The sequence below is a fragment of the Acinonyx jubatus genome, chromosome C2 (genome assembly GCF_027475565.1).
Source record: "Acinonyx jubatus isolate Ajub_Pintada_27869175 chromosome C2, VMU_Ajub_asm_v1.0, whole genome shotgun sequence".
Lineage (NCBI taxonomy): Eukaryota > Metazoa > Chordata > Mammalia > Carnivora > Felidae > Acinonyx > Acinonyx jubatus.
The window spans coordinates 34,594,215-34,606,835 of NC_069384.1; the positions used below are offsets into that span (position 1 = coordinate 34,594,215).

The window sequence follows — 12,621 nt, forward strand, 5'->3', positions numbered from 1 at the left end:
GTAAAATTTTAAAATCATATAAAATACTAAAATAAAGATTATTCAAGTAATAGAATGCTGATTTATTTTAGGAAATCTATGAAGGTAAGTCTTCATTACATATGTACTTCCAATAAAAAATAATCCACATGGTTATCTAGTGAGCCTTGAAAAACAATTCGATAAATGAAGTCCTACCACAAGTCAGCCAAAATCTCTTAGTAACCAAAGAGAGAAATATATTTCCTTATCATGATAGGAAATGGTATTTCTCCTAAATGAACAACAACAAAAAATAAATTCCTGCTGGACCATATTATTCAACAATATTGTGAAGTGTGTAACAATATTATCCCCAAACTGGGAATAAAAGTAGCTAAGGCACAATTAGCTTGACAATTTCACATGGCTGTTGAGAGGGGGAGTCAGTATTTGAATGAAGCAATGACATTTCAGAATCAATGCTAATAACTACCCCCTTCAGGAGATCAGATTCAGAATGTTAAATTTGAGTTGATTATTATATATGAAGCTCGTGCTATGCGATTGGATGTAGGAGTCCAGAGTTCAGGAAGAAAGTCTGAACTAGAGAAAAAGCTTGGGAATTATTAGAGCACAGATGTAATTTACAACCATGAAAAACAATGAGGTCACCAAAAAGACGAAGACGGAGAAGAAGAAGAAGAAGAAGAAGAAGAAGAAGAAGAAGAAGAAGAAGAAGAAGAAGAAATAATCTAGGAAATTCATTATTCAGAGGTGAGCAAGCCTAGAATGAACGAATAAATGAGACTGAGAAGAAACCACCTGAAAGGAGATGATTCATAGAAACCAAATGAATAAAGTATTCCAAGGAGAAAGAAGTAATCTGTGTCCGGTTCTGCTAATAGGTCATATAAATGTGACCTGAATTAATTAACGGATTTAGCAACCTGAAATTGAGGATTCATTGAGAAGGTAATACCTGGTCTCAGAAAAAGGGATCACAGAACATACTGAGATTATAGAAGATTTTGTTGTTGATAGATGTAGAGTTCCAGAAGGGGCAATGGGAAGGTTATAAATGGAGGAGTGGTAGGAACTTGGAAGAGAATAGAGGATGTATGGAGCCACATGGAAAATAGAAGGAAGGAAATACAGGGTGGGGGTGATGGTGACCTGGGAATCTCCTTTTGTGGAAATAGAAAAAGGAAAAAGAGGACATAGTGGGACTCCTATTGGCTGTCTCAAGGCAAGCAAGGAGGTCATGAGGGAGGAAGAGGCAGTAGAGGAGGGTGACCAAGAACCCTGTTCTACTTCTATAGAAGGTAGTATGGAAGTCAGGCTAGAGGTGGTCTTATTCTGAAGGCCTATAACTCTTTGAACTGGCAGGTGAAGGCTGGTAGATCTAAGGAGTGTTTAAATGTTAAGGGTTCACTCAACACCTGTCGGAGGTTAATAATGATCTTGAAGCACGAGAGGCTTGCTGTTGACTCCTGTAATCTTAGGATATGATACTAAGGGACAAAAAAGCAGAATGTAAAACAAGATTTTAAACTTGACTCCTCTTCTATTTCTACAATTGAGGACATACACATACAAATCCATGTTCACTGAAAAATAGAATAGGAATGTAGACATCAAAATACTAAAAATTATATTTCTGATGTGAGATTATAGGTGATGTTTACACTCTTATTTACTGTCTGTTATATTTCCTAAAGTAAGCACCCATAATCAGAAGAAAGCCTTTTATATCAGAAAAAAAAGTTATTTAAAATGAACACATTTCCAGTTATAAGGTCCTGCATTTAGTAAATGCTTGCTGAACTGGTGATTATTTTGAATATTTGTAATGGGTGTTGTTGCTTAATTCTGAGAAGCCAGAATTCTCACTAGCAATGATAACTTTTAAATAATTAAAAAATAAAATGTTACTAATAACAAAGAAAGGGTGTTCTCACAGCCGATTTTCAGTTAAAGTGTTAGAATATGTAATTTAACCACAAGAGAGTAATTTTATATTTACTTGAGTGGTTTAAATAATTACCTGGAGACAAGGCAGGTATTCCTCTGCCAGAATACTATTAGAAAACAGTGAGGATGATTTAAGGAAAGTCCACAAGTCTGTGTTGGGGAATTTAAATCAGCATTTCAATAATTGAGAAGGATTTAATGTAAAACAGAGAGCCTTTCTGAAATAAGCAATCAAAATAATTCATTAAAGCAGTAATTACTGGTAGGCTTGGGTTTTGCTCTACTTGATATGTAAACAAGATTGGTAAATATTGTTGAAATGACACCTCACCTCAGGTAGTTTAACTTTCTTTATTGCTGAGGGGAAAAAGTGGTTCATTATCACCCTGAATCTTCTTTCCGCTCTCCCCACCCCCATCCCCTGCCCCGGTATCCAAACGGGAGAATTCAACCAAATAAAGAATTCCCAAGACCATAAATGTGAATCAAGTTATTATTTTTAGTCTACCATATAAACAGGACCAACTAAACTTGCTGAACAGGATCAATTTTTGAAAGTATCAAAGATGAGTCAAATGGAATTTACAGTTGCTATAGGTTCACATGACTCAGTGCATTTAAGAACACAATTTTTATGGAATACAGGGAATGAACAAATGGATGTCATATTTGCTTCTCCATCTTTCACCCCTTTTACCTGCTCCTCCTTCTGTGCCACATGTTCCCAATTAGTGTTTTCCTTAACAAAAGTAAAATCTGTATTTTATGAAAGAAAGGAATTTCCTATTACGTATGCTTTTGACCTTACTTTCCTCCCTTCTTGGGAAGTTTTTGAATCTCCTTTTGCCTGCGTCATTTTTTAAGATTCACTTTTTTCTTTTGTGAGGTTGTACTTATCTGAGATAGTAATCACTCGAACTTTTATACGTATTCTATATTGTGTGTGTTGTGTGTGTGTGTGTGTGTGTGTGTGTGCGCGCGGGTGTAATTTGCTTTCTACCCTATGAGATATTCAAGGACAGGAAGTATCATTGACATGTTTTGTGTCTAGATAAAGTTGGAGACTAGAAGCAGGTTTGGAAGAGTTAGAAGACTGTGGGACATATCGCTTTGATAATCTACTACTACTACTAGTTATGAAATGAATGACACCTAAGTTTTGGAGATCTGACAGTAGAAGTTTGGGTCCCTTAGAATCTGAGCAAAGCCTTTGCAAGAAAAGTGACACCCATTGAAATGTTATAGATGTATGCTATGGCACTTTTTCCCATTTTCTTTTATTTATTATTTCCCCCTCGGCAGACTGACTGAATTACAGTTTGATATTCTGAACACCATGATATTGCCTCATATACTCATTAATATGTATCATGTTTGAGGTTTTAGGTATTATCTGTCAAGAGTTTGGATGAGGTTTCTCTTTGAGATCTGAGACCTAAGGTCCCAAGATCAAGGTAAAATAACCAAACTGATTCTAAATCACATTATTTCAAGTAATATCAGACTTACAAAGTGATAGGATGGATTAGACCACATTTCACTTTGACTTAGGGTTTGAGCAGGAAGCTGGAACTCTGAGCAAGTATCCGTAATATGGATTTCTAATCTAAAGAAAGGAAACACAAGGATGTGAGTTCAGGGCTTGAATCAAGATAGAGAAGTCGTTTCTAGTGGGAAAATCAGATGGAAAGAGGTTGAAAGTAAGAGTATAGATATTCAGTTATTTGGGTAAAGCAATTGGCTTGGTTTTAAGGGCAAGAATCAGGAAGGGGGACATAAACTCAGGAATCTAAAGAAAAAGGGAGCACATTTTAGGAGTTCAATGGCAGGGGCACAACTACTGGGAAATGATTCAGGTAAAAAATAAATATTAAAGTGTGCATGACCCTTGGCTTGGGGGAATGACTAGGACCACAGGTTAGGAATAAATAGAGCATAGGGAAGATATTAGGAAGAGCTGGGAAATGCAGTATGAAGGGAGTGACACCTATGAGTTTATTTACTAATTACTAGAAATGAAAGAGATACACATAATGTTTAATAAAGCTTTAGGTCAACAAGATGATCACAACATAGTTACTTTTAATTCCAGATTTATGGTCAGAGGACTCCTGGGGCATTGCTTCCTCTAGATATGACTCACATTGAAGATCTGTCAATAATCACCATTTTCATTTCAATATCATGACTTGGGCTAAGATTATCCAAGTAGGCAGATATCTTCAGCTACAGGATAGTACTGCAAAATCTTCCTAGTTCTCTAAGAAGCTTATGCTAATAGAAATAAATTCATAAGCAGTCATCTGGAATCTTCCTTTCAATCCATCTTTTAGGACTTGTACAATAAAGTAGATTAGGAGTAATAACAAAAACTATCCCTTTTCTTCATGTAAAAATTGTGAGATCTCTGGTTAAAACTCTCCATCCTGTTAAAATTAAAATTTCATGTTACGACAATTACTTTCCCTACATGAGAGGAAAGATAAGCAGTCACTGTATTTATACTGATGATGTCATAATTTATCCATATAACAAACAATGAGTTGTCTCCTCAGGTGTAGATAAAAGCAGTGATAGGACCTGCTCCTTTCCTCAGGTTGCTCACAGACTAGTGAGAGAATCATGTAAGAGGAAATAATTACAGTCTATAGAGGGTAAGTACAAACAAAAAAAGGCATGCGAGTTCTATCACAGCCTAGATGAAGAGTACTTCTGAGATGAATCTTAAATAATGAGGGGCCTATAATTAAATGAAATCAGGGAACGACCCCAGCATGAGCAAGGCAGTAAGGTAAGCCACCATGGTGTGAGCAGAGAAGTGGAAGCAGCTTGGTGTGTCTAGACTATCAAATACAAAGCATTTGTTGTGGAAAATGAGGCTGTGAGACTGAGCAGAATTATGGAGCCAGATCATGCAGATACATATATCCCCTGTCAAGAATCTAGGTTTTATCCTGAACTGGATAAAAATAAAAATATGTTTAAGAAATAGGGAGTGTCTTAAGAGAAAGCTTTGGGTAATGGATTTAATATTTGACAGAAAGCATCCTGGAGGAAGGACCATCCATCAATTAGGATTCATGATGAAGTTATCCGGTCTCTAGAGCATTAGGGTCTAAATCATGGATGAAAACCCTGGCTGCACATTAGAATCACCTGGGAGCCTTGAAAACTATTGATACCTGGGTTCCATCCCAAGCAATGCTGCTGTAATTGAACTGGGGGTGATGCCTAGGGATCAGAATCTTTAAAATTTTCCCCAAGTGATGCTAATATGTACCCCAGACAACAGTTTTGGGGATTAGGAAGAGGAGATGAGTTCAAGCTAAATAGAAAAGGTAAAATGTAGTGATTATTTGTATACGTGGGATAAGAATAATATCAGTATTAAGAATGGTTCTCTTGGGGCGCCTGGGTGGCTCAGTCGGTTAAGCGTCGGACTTCAGCTCAGGTCACGATCTCGCGGTCCCTGAGTTCGAGCCCCGCGTGGGTCTCTGGGCTGATGGCTCAGAGCCTGGAGCCTGCTTCCGGTTCTGTGTCTCCCTCTCTCTGCCCCTCCCCCGTTCATGCTCTGTCTCTCTCTGTCTCAAAAATAAATAAACGTTAAAGAAAAATTTAAAAAAAAATGGTTCTCTTTCTTGGCTTCTGAGTTGATGGTAGCACTGTAAACTCTGCTAGATAAAGCAGGTGAAAGAAAAAGTTTGAAGGAAATACGAGAAGATAAGTTTTGAATGTGTACAGTTTGGAGTATCAAGGAGATCTAGAACACAAAGCTTAAACTTGAAGAAGACTAGTGTGGAGTTATTTATGTCGTGTCTTCAAATTCATTAGACTCTGCCTCATACAACCAATTTGTGAGGTATGTAGGACAAATAAGTTTACATGATAGTAAGCTTTATTTTTTAGAGCAGTTTTAGGTTCACTGCAAAGTTGAGAAGAAAACTACACAGGGTTCTTATATAGTCCTGTCCCCACGCACACACAACTCCCCCACTACTGACATCCCTCACCAGAGTGGGACACGTGCTTCTCATTCTAGGCAGTCCTATGCTTCTCATCCATTCCTGTTAGCAGAACATACATACTCTGATTGTATTAATTTTACATATACTTTAAAAACTGTTCTGCAACTAAATGAAGTTGGAAACCACTAATTTAAAGAATTCTAAAGTTCCTCAATTGGACTTTTCACCTGATAACCTTTTCAATTCATTGCGTATAATCTCATCCAAAGTCCATCGTTTATATTGGGGTTCACTCTAGTCTTCTTACATTCCATGATTTTTGACAAATGTATAGTGACATATATCCACCATCGTAGTATCACACAGAATAGTTTCACTGCCCTAAAAAAAATTTTCTGTGTTCTGCTTGGTCAGCCTTCCCACACCCCAACCTCTGGCAATCATTTATCTTTTTACTATCTCCCTACTTTCCTTTTCCAGAATGTCACATAGTTGGAGTCACATAGAATATAGCCTTTTCAGATTGTCTTCTTTCACTTAGCAACATGCATTTAAGTTTCTTTTATGTTTTTAATGGCTTCATAGCTCCTTTATTTTTTTAATGCTATATAATATTCTGTTGTCTGGATATAGTTTATTTATCCATTTGTCTACTGAAGGACATCTTGGTTGCTTCCAAGATTTGGCAATAATGAATAAAGCTGCTATAAACATCTGTGTGCAGGCTTTTGTGTGAAATAACTTTTCAACTCAGTTAGGTAAATACCAAGGAGTGTGATTGCTGGATCATAGTAAGAATATATTTAATTTTGTAAGAAACTGCCAAAGTACCTTCCAAAATGGCTGTACCATTTCACATTCCCACTAGCAAAGAATGAGAGTTCCTATTGCTCTGCATCTTTGTCAGCATTAAATCTTGTCAGTATTCTGGATTTTGGCCATTGTAATGAATTTGTAATGGTATCTTATTATTTTAAGTTTCATTTCCCTGATGCCATATGATGTGTAACATTTTTTCATATGTTTATTTGCCATCTGTATAACTTCTTTAATGAGATGTCTGTGAAATTCTTTGGCCCATTTGTTTAATGTTTATCTATTTTTGAAAGAGCACAAGTGAGGGAGTGGCAGAGAGAGAAGGGGACAGAGGATCCAAAGCAGGCTCTGTGCTGACAGCTGTGAGACCGATGTGGGGCTTGAACTCATGAACCTGAGCTGAAGTCAGATGCTCAACCAACTCAGCCATGCTTGTGTCCCTCTTAGGCCCATCTTTAGTCAGATTTAAAAAAAATTTCTTATTATTGGATTTTAAGAGTTCTTTGCATATTTTACATAACAATCCTTCATCAGATGTGTCTTCTGCAATTTATTTTTCAGTCTGTGGCTTGTCTTTTTCTTCTATAATAATACTTTTTAAAATAAATAAAACACACTCTAAATAGCACCTTCCGCTCCTGCTCCTTTTCGTGTTTTTTCCTCTCCTAGCATATGTATCTTTACCTGCACATTTCCTGTGGAGGATAATGCAGTCAAATTCTGCACATTATCAATGGTAATCAGTAAATAAACATGATAATCATAACGGAATGCTGTGGGAATATTTATGAGTATTATTAATAGGAATTTAGGTAAGTCAGTAACTATAACAAAATGTGTCATTGCCGTCTTGTTTGCTAATGTTAATTATCCAGCAGAGAATAAGAAAGAGCACAACACAGCTCAAATGCTGAAGAGATTGTTGTAATGTTGTGACCTCACATATCATTTGGTTGTAAAAAACTGAAGGGATCAAACAGAGATGTTTTATGGGATATCCTGAAAAGCTAAAAAAGTATTCCAGGAAAAAGAAACAATAAACAGACATTCTGGTAAGTCACCATTATCTTCCTCAACCTATGTGGACACTCTTCTAGTTCCAAATGAAGAAAAATAAGTTTTAGCCTAGACTGGACTGCTCATGATGTTGGAAAACACACAAAAACATGGCACTTATTGGAGAGTTATAAATCATCCCAGCAGAGGAAACTAAATTATCACGAATCAAAATGCAGTTTAGGAACAAAGTGCTCCAGAGAGTAGGATGCAACTGATATTTCTTTGGCATTGATGTGTTTGGAATTTGTGGTGAAAAATAATGGAAGCCATAGTAAGAAATACTAATTTAAACAGTGGTTTGTGAACTATTCCACAGGGCTTTAGAGTTTTAAGGAGGTACATGAAAGTCATTATGCACAGAAAAGGAAGGGTTTGATAAAGTAGTCCTATGCTTCTCACCCATTCCTGTTAGCAGAAAATACATACACTGATTATATTAATTTTACATATACTTTAAGAAGTGTTCTGCAACTAAATGACAATTGGAAACCACTAATTTAAAGAATTCTGAAGTTTCTCAATTGGACTTTTCACCTGATGACCTTTTAAATTAATTGCTTATAATCACCATTAATCATTCTGAAATCAAATCTCAGCATTATTGAAGAGAATAAATTAGAACTACCATTTCAATCACAACTTACATTTTTCTTCTTCAGCTGCTCAAAAGTAAATTCCATATAATGTACATACACTTGTATAGTTGGAAAATAATTGTTTTTTCAAAAGCAATTTATTAACATTTCATGTAGGTGTGGTGCAATTTTGAGTTAGTCATTTTTAATCCCATAGAGCTTTCATTATAACACATACTTGGTACTTTACTTGTATGAGTTCCTTGCTACAAGAATTATCACTCAGTTATCTTGTCAATAAATATTAGACTCAGCCACCTGTCAAAATATGTGATCTCAAATAATATTAAACTAACTATTAAAATCTAGGGTGTTTTGGAGAGCTTGTTATTATAATAGTAATTTTTCCAACTTCAGTAAATGTTAAGTCATTATGATCTAACTAGATCAGCTAGATAAGAAGCAGTTCTTTGATCTTGAGAATGTGTTTTCCTTTTTCTGTGATTGAATATATTCTTTTAACATATAAAGAGCAATGATTTAGGTCCTGGTTCATTCCAGGAAGATCAGTTTTTAAAATACTGGCTCATGATATACTAGCTATTATTCATTTGTAAATTAGATGGAGATTTTTTTCAGAATGGAGATTATATTTTGCTAGTGATGAGACATCTTGTGTCTATGATCCAGGTGAATGTTTTCTTATATAAAGCTTATATAAACCAAAGAAATTGAACTTGTAAGTAATATGACTGTGGGTGTTCATGAAAGAAGAGGACAGACATTGGGGTGGTCTCAAATATTTCATCCAGGTTGGTTTAGATTCAGGAGAATTATCCACATTATACTATAGAACAAACCTGTTTAGATACTTGAGTATTCATGATAGCCATTCTCTCTGAGACAAAGCTGGTTAGCTGGACTAATTTTAATATATAGCCTATTATTAATTTCCATATAGGCTGTGGCTTTTCTGTTTTGAAATAGGGATAAAACCTCAGACACAATGTAAAAGAGCTGAGTTGATTATAGTTTTACAAGAAACTTAAGTGTGTTTGGTCTCTTTGACTGGATTGCATAGATTGCTTTGGATGTTTGGATAGGTTACTACCATAGATGGCCACATCCATTAATGTAGTTTGGGTTATCTTCCAAGTTTATAATACTCCTGCCCCTATGCCACAAGTAACTCATGGTAGCCATATAATGGCACGTGATGTTGCCTCTCAGGCATTGATGATTGGATTGAATTGAACATGGCACAATTGATGCCAAATAGATTATGTTTTGGGTAGTTTGGAATTGGAATAAGAAAGCAAGTGACTTCTGCTTACAGACAACATTTCACAGGTAAAATCAGGAGCTGTAATCTGTCCATAATATTCTATATGGATAAAGAACCAGAAAGAAGAAGAATGCAGCTAGGCAAAGAGAAGCATCATTGATAAAAATAAAAATTCCTAATAGTTTACATATCTCAGTTCTAGTCAATATAGGTTCCATATGACTGCTTCTCTCCATTTCATCATAGTATAGTTCTCTCTCTCTCTCTTTCTCTCTCTCTTTTTTTTCCTTAAGGAAGCATGAGTTGTTTCTATCACTTACAATGAAGATATCCCACTCAATAAAGATTGAATTCATTAATGAGGACAACAAATATGAAGATACATGTAAGTAACATGGTGTGTGTTCAACATAATTAAATCTAATATTAAAATGTTATGATCTTTACAACTTTCAGTTTCAGTGGGTAACCTTTATTTGACTTTGTCTTCAAATTCTGGGAATCCTTTACTCTAGCCACTCAAGCACTTTCTACGATATTTAAGACATACTTCAAATCTAAGATTACATGAAATCATTTGCTTTATTTCGTAAGACAAAATATTGAGACATCTTTGAAGAAATACAGTAATAAGTCATAGTTACATCTAATGAGTTGTTATTGAATTTTTACAGGCAAATTAAATATCTCCTTTTATGCAGCTAGAAATGCTGATCTTACCCATTATGTTATCTTGCCATTGATATCTTATTGACAAAAATGTAAAAGTGAGAAGCATTATGTCAGTTCTGTGTTGAACTACTGAATGTGTAAAATGTAAAAGAAGTAGACATTGTTGGCTAGGAATAATGTTTGTTATTTTTTTTTATTCCTGCAAAAGGCTGCTTAAACTTTTGAAATGTGTATAAAACCTTGTTATTCTTTGATTTGTATCCTCATGGCCTATTCCTCTCAGGAACTGTCAGTTTCTTGTGTGTGTGCATGCAATATATTTAATTTCTTATTTCATTTTTTTTTAATTCATATAAAGTGGAGAAAATAGGTTTGGATCTGTTTGATCAAGTCCTTCAGGTGCTAGTCTTCTTTAATTGCAGTATTGATTGCAGCAGGTGTAATGGGACCTGTGACTTCATATGACACCATGTCAGCCTTCAGAGGAAACAAAAGCTTTGGAAGAAAGTGGTTCAGGTTACTATTTATCTCATGACCCTATGAAAGTTGACATGTGTCATTAATAGTGACATGCCAAAGATTCAGATTTCTTTGGCATAGCCTCTGCAAGGTAAGACTATTCTCTGAATCTTTATAGTTTTGAAATCTTTCCATGTACATTTCCCATGAGAATTTTAGTATTTCTTGAGTTCAGCAAGGTCAGATGAAAAGCAATTTCCCCCCCTTTCTTCTGGTTTCTGGTTGACTTTTTTGTTTTAGATAACAACCGGTGGAAGAATTGTGAAATTCTAAGAGCTCATAATTTAGTAAGGGAAATAAGCAATGGATACAAATAGTGGCAACCCAAGAAGGTCTATTAGTGGCATATCTGAGACTAAGGCAGTTGGGAAAAACCATTTCGGAAAGTGGACACGGGAGGCTGGTGGATCTGTCTCAGCCACTTTAGCTGTTTCCTCACTGGTGATTTGATCAATAAATATAATCTATATAAACTTCAGTTTCTTCATGTGAAAGATGGGACTAATAATAATATTCACTTAATTAGGCTGTTTGTCAGCAGAAAACAAGACAGTATATATCTCTAGATAATCATACGCACTCAAAAAAATGTACATGAAACATAATGCCTGCAGTAGAAGAAGAAGTTACTTTTACCTAGAATATTCAGAGAAGAAGCCAAGAAAAAAAGAGAACATAACTATAAGGGGTGTAAGGTTTCAAAGACTGAGATGACGGGAAATGCCTAAGTGATGGTTATCAGAGGTGAAAATGTGACACATGACCACAGGAAAGTGAATAAACTAGTTTGAGAGATATATAATGCTTCTGTATTTCAATGCCTCTTAAACTTTTCAAACCAAAAGACTCCTAAGGACACAGGAAAACATCTGTCCCTAGGGAAGGGAACACCACCAATACCTCTTCCAATGCCACCTAGTAACAAACATGTATGAATGTTTGCAATTGACTTTGCTCTATGCTTTACATTCACTGCCTCAGTTTATTGGCAAAATAACTCTTGGAGATTGCATGAGTCTCGTTGCATGAGAAAAGGAACATGAGGATCACAATTAATGAGTTAGTAGGTGATGGAACTGGGGACTCAGGAGTATGACTACAGGGCTCTCTTTCTAAACCACTGTATCCTGCCTCAGGAGACTTGATTCAGGGTGTCTAATTTTTTTGAAGTCTCTTGTTTTATTATTATTATTTTTAAACCATGAAAATGTTGAATCCAATTCCATAATATATACATTTATTTTGATATAATGTTTTAAAATACTTTCTGTGCATATGTTTTCATCTATCTGTTCAGTGGGTTACACAGACTCGATTTCAGAAGCTCTGGCAATTTTCAAGTGTCTCTTTTCAAGGATATTAAGATATAACCTTGAAAGAGCTTCTAGCAATTTTTAATTTGCTTGTTTGATGGTGCTTTTCACTATATAATTCCCAGCCAAGACTTTTGCTGCTTTGTTTGAAAAATGAAATAAAAAATCTAATGCTCTTTCTTCAACATTTGCTTGATTAATTTTAAAATTTTCTATATTTATAACTTTATGCAGTTATTAATTCAGGTTTTATGATAACAGAATAGCTTTGTATAAGACTTCCTTAAAGTTTTATGGTTTTTTTCAGTTGATGATTTATAATTAAATACTTGTCATGAGGAATCATGAATCTCCTGTGAAGAAAACTTGTAAATGGATTCCTAAACTTCAAATTTAGAGTCAAGTTTAGAAACATTGAAATATTTATTCTATGAAATTAATAAAGGATAATTTTAAAGGAGTTGTAAATATCTACATTACACAGG

The 12,621-nt window shown here is 35.2% G+C and overlaps 1 long non-coding RNA gene across 1 annotated transcript in view; it reads right to left on the bottom strand.

The window, feature by feature from the left end:
- Positions 1-12,621, bottom strand: part of LOC113604785 (uncharacterized) — a 207,251-nt gene that overhangs the window by 182,782 nt on the left and 11,848 nt on the right. The gene's annotated exons all lie outside the window — the stretch shown is intronic.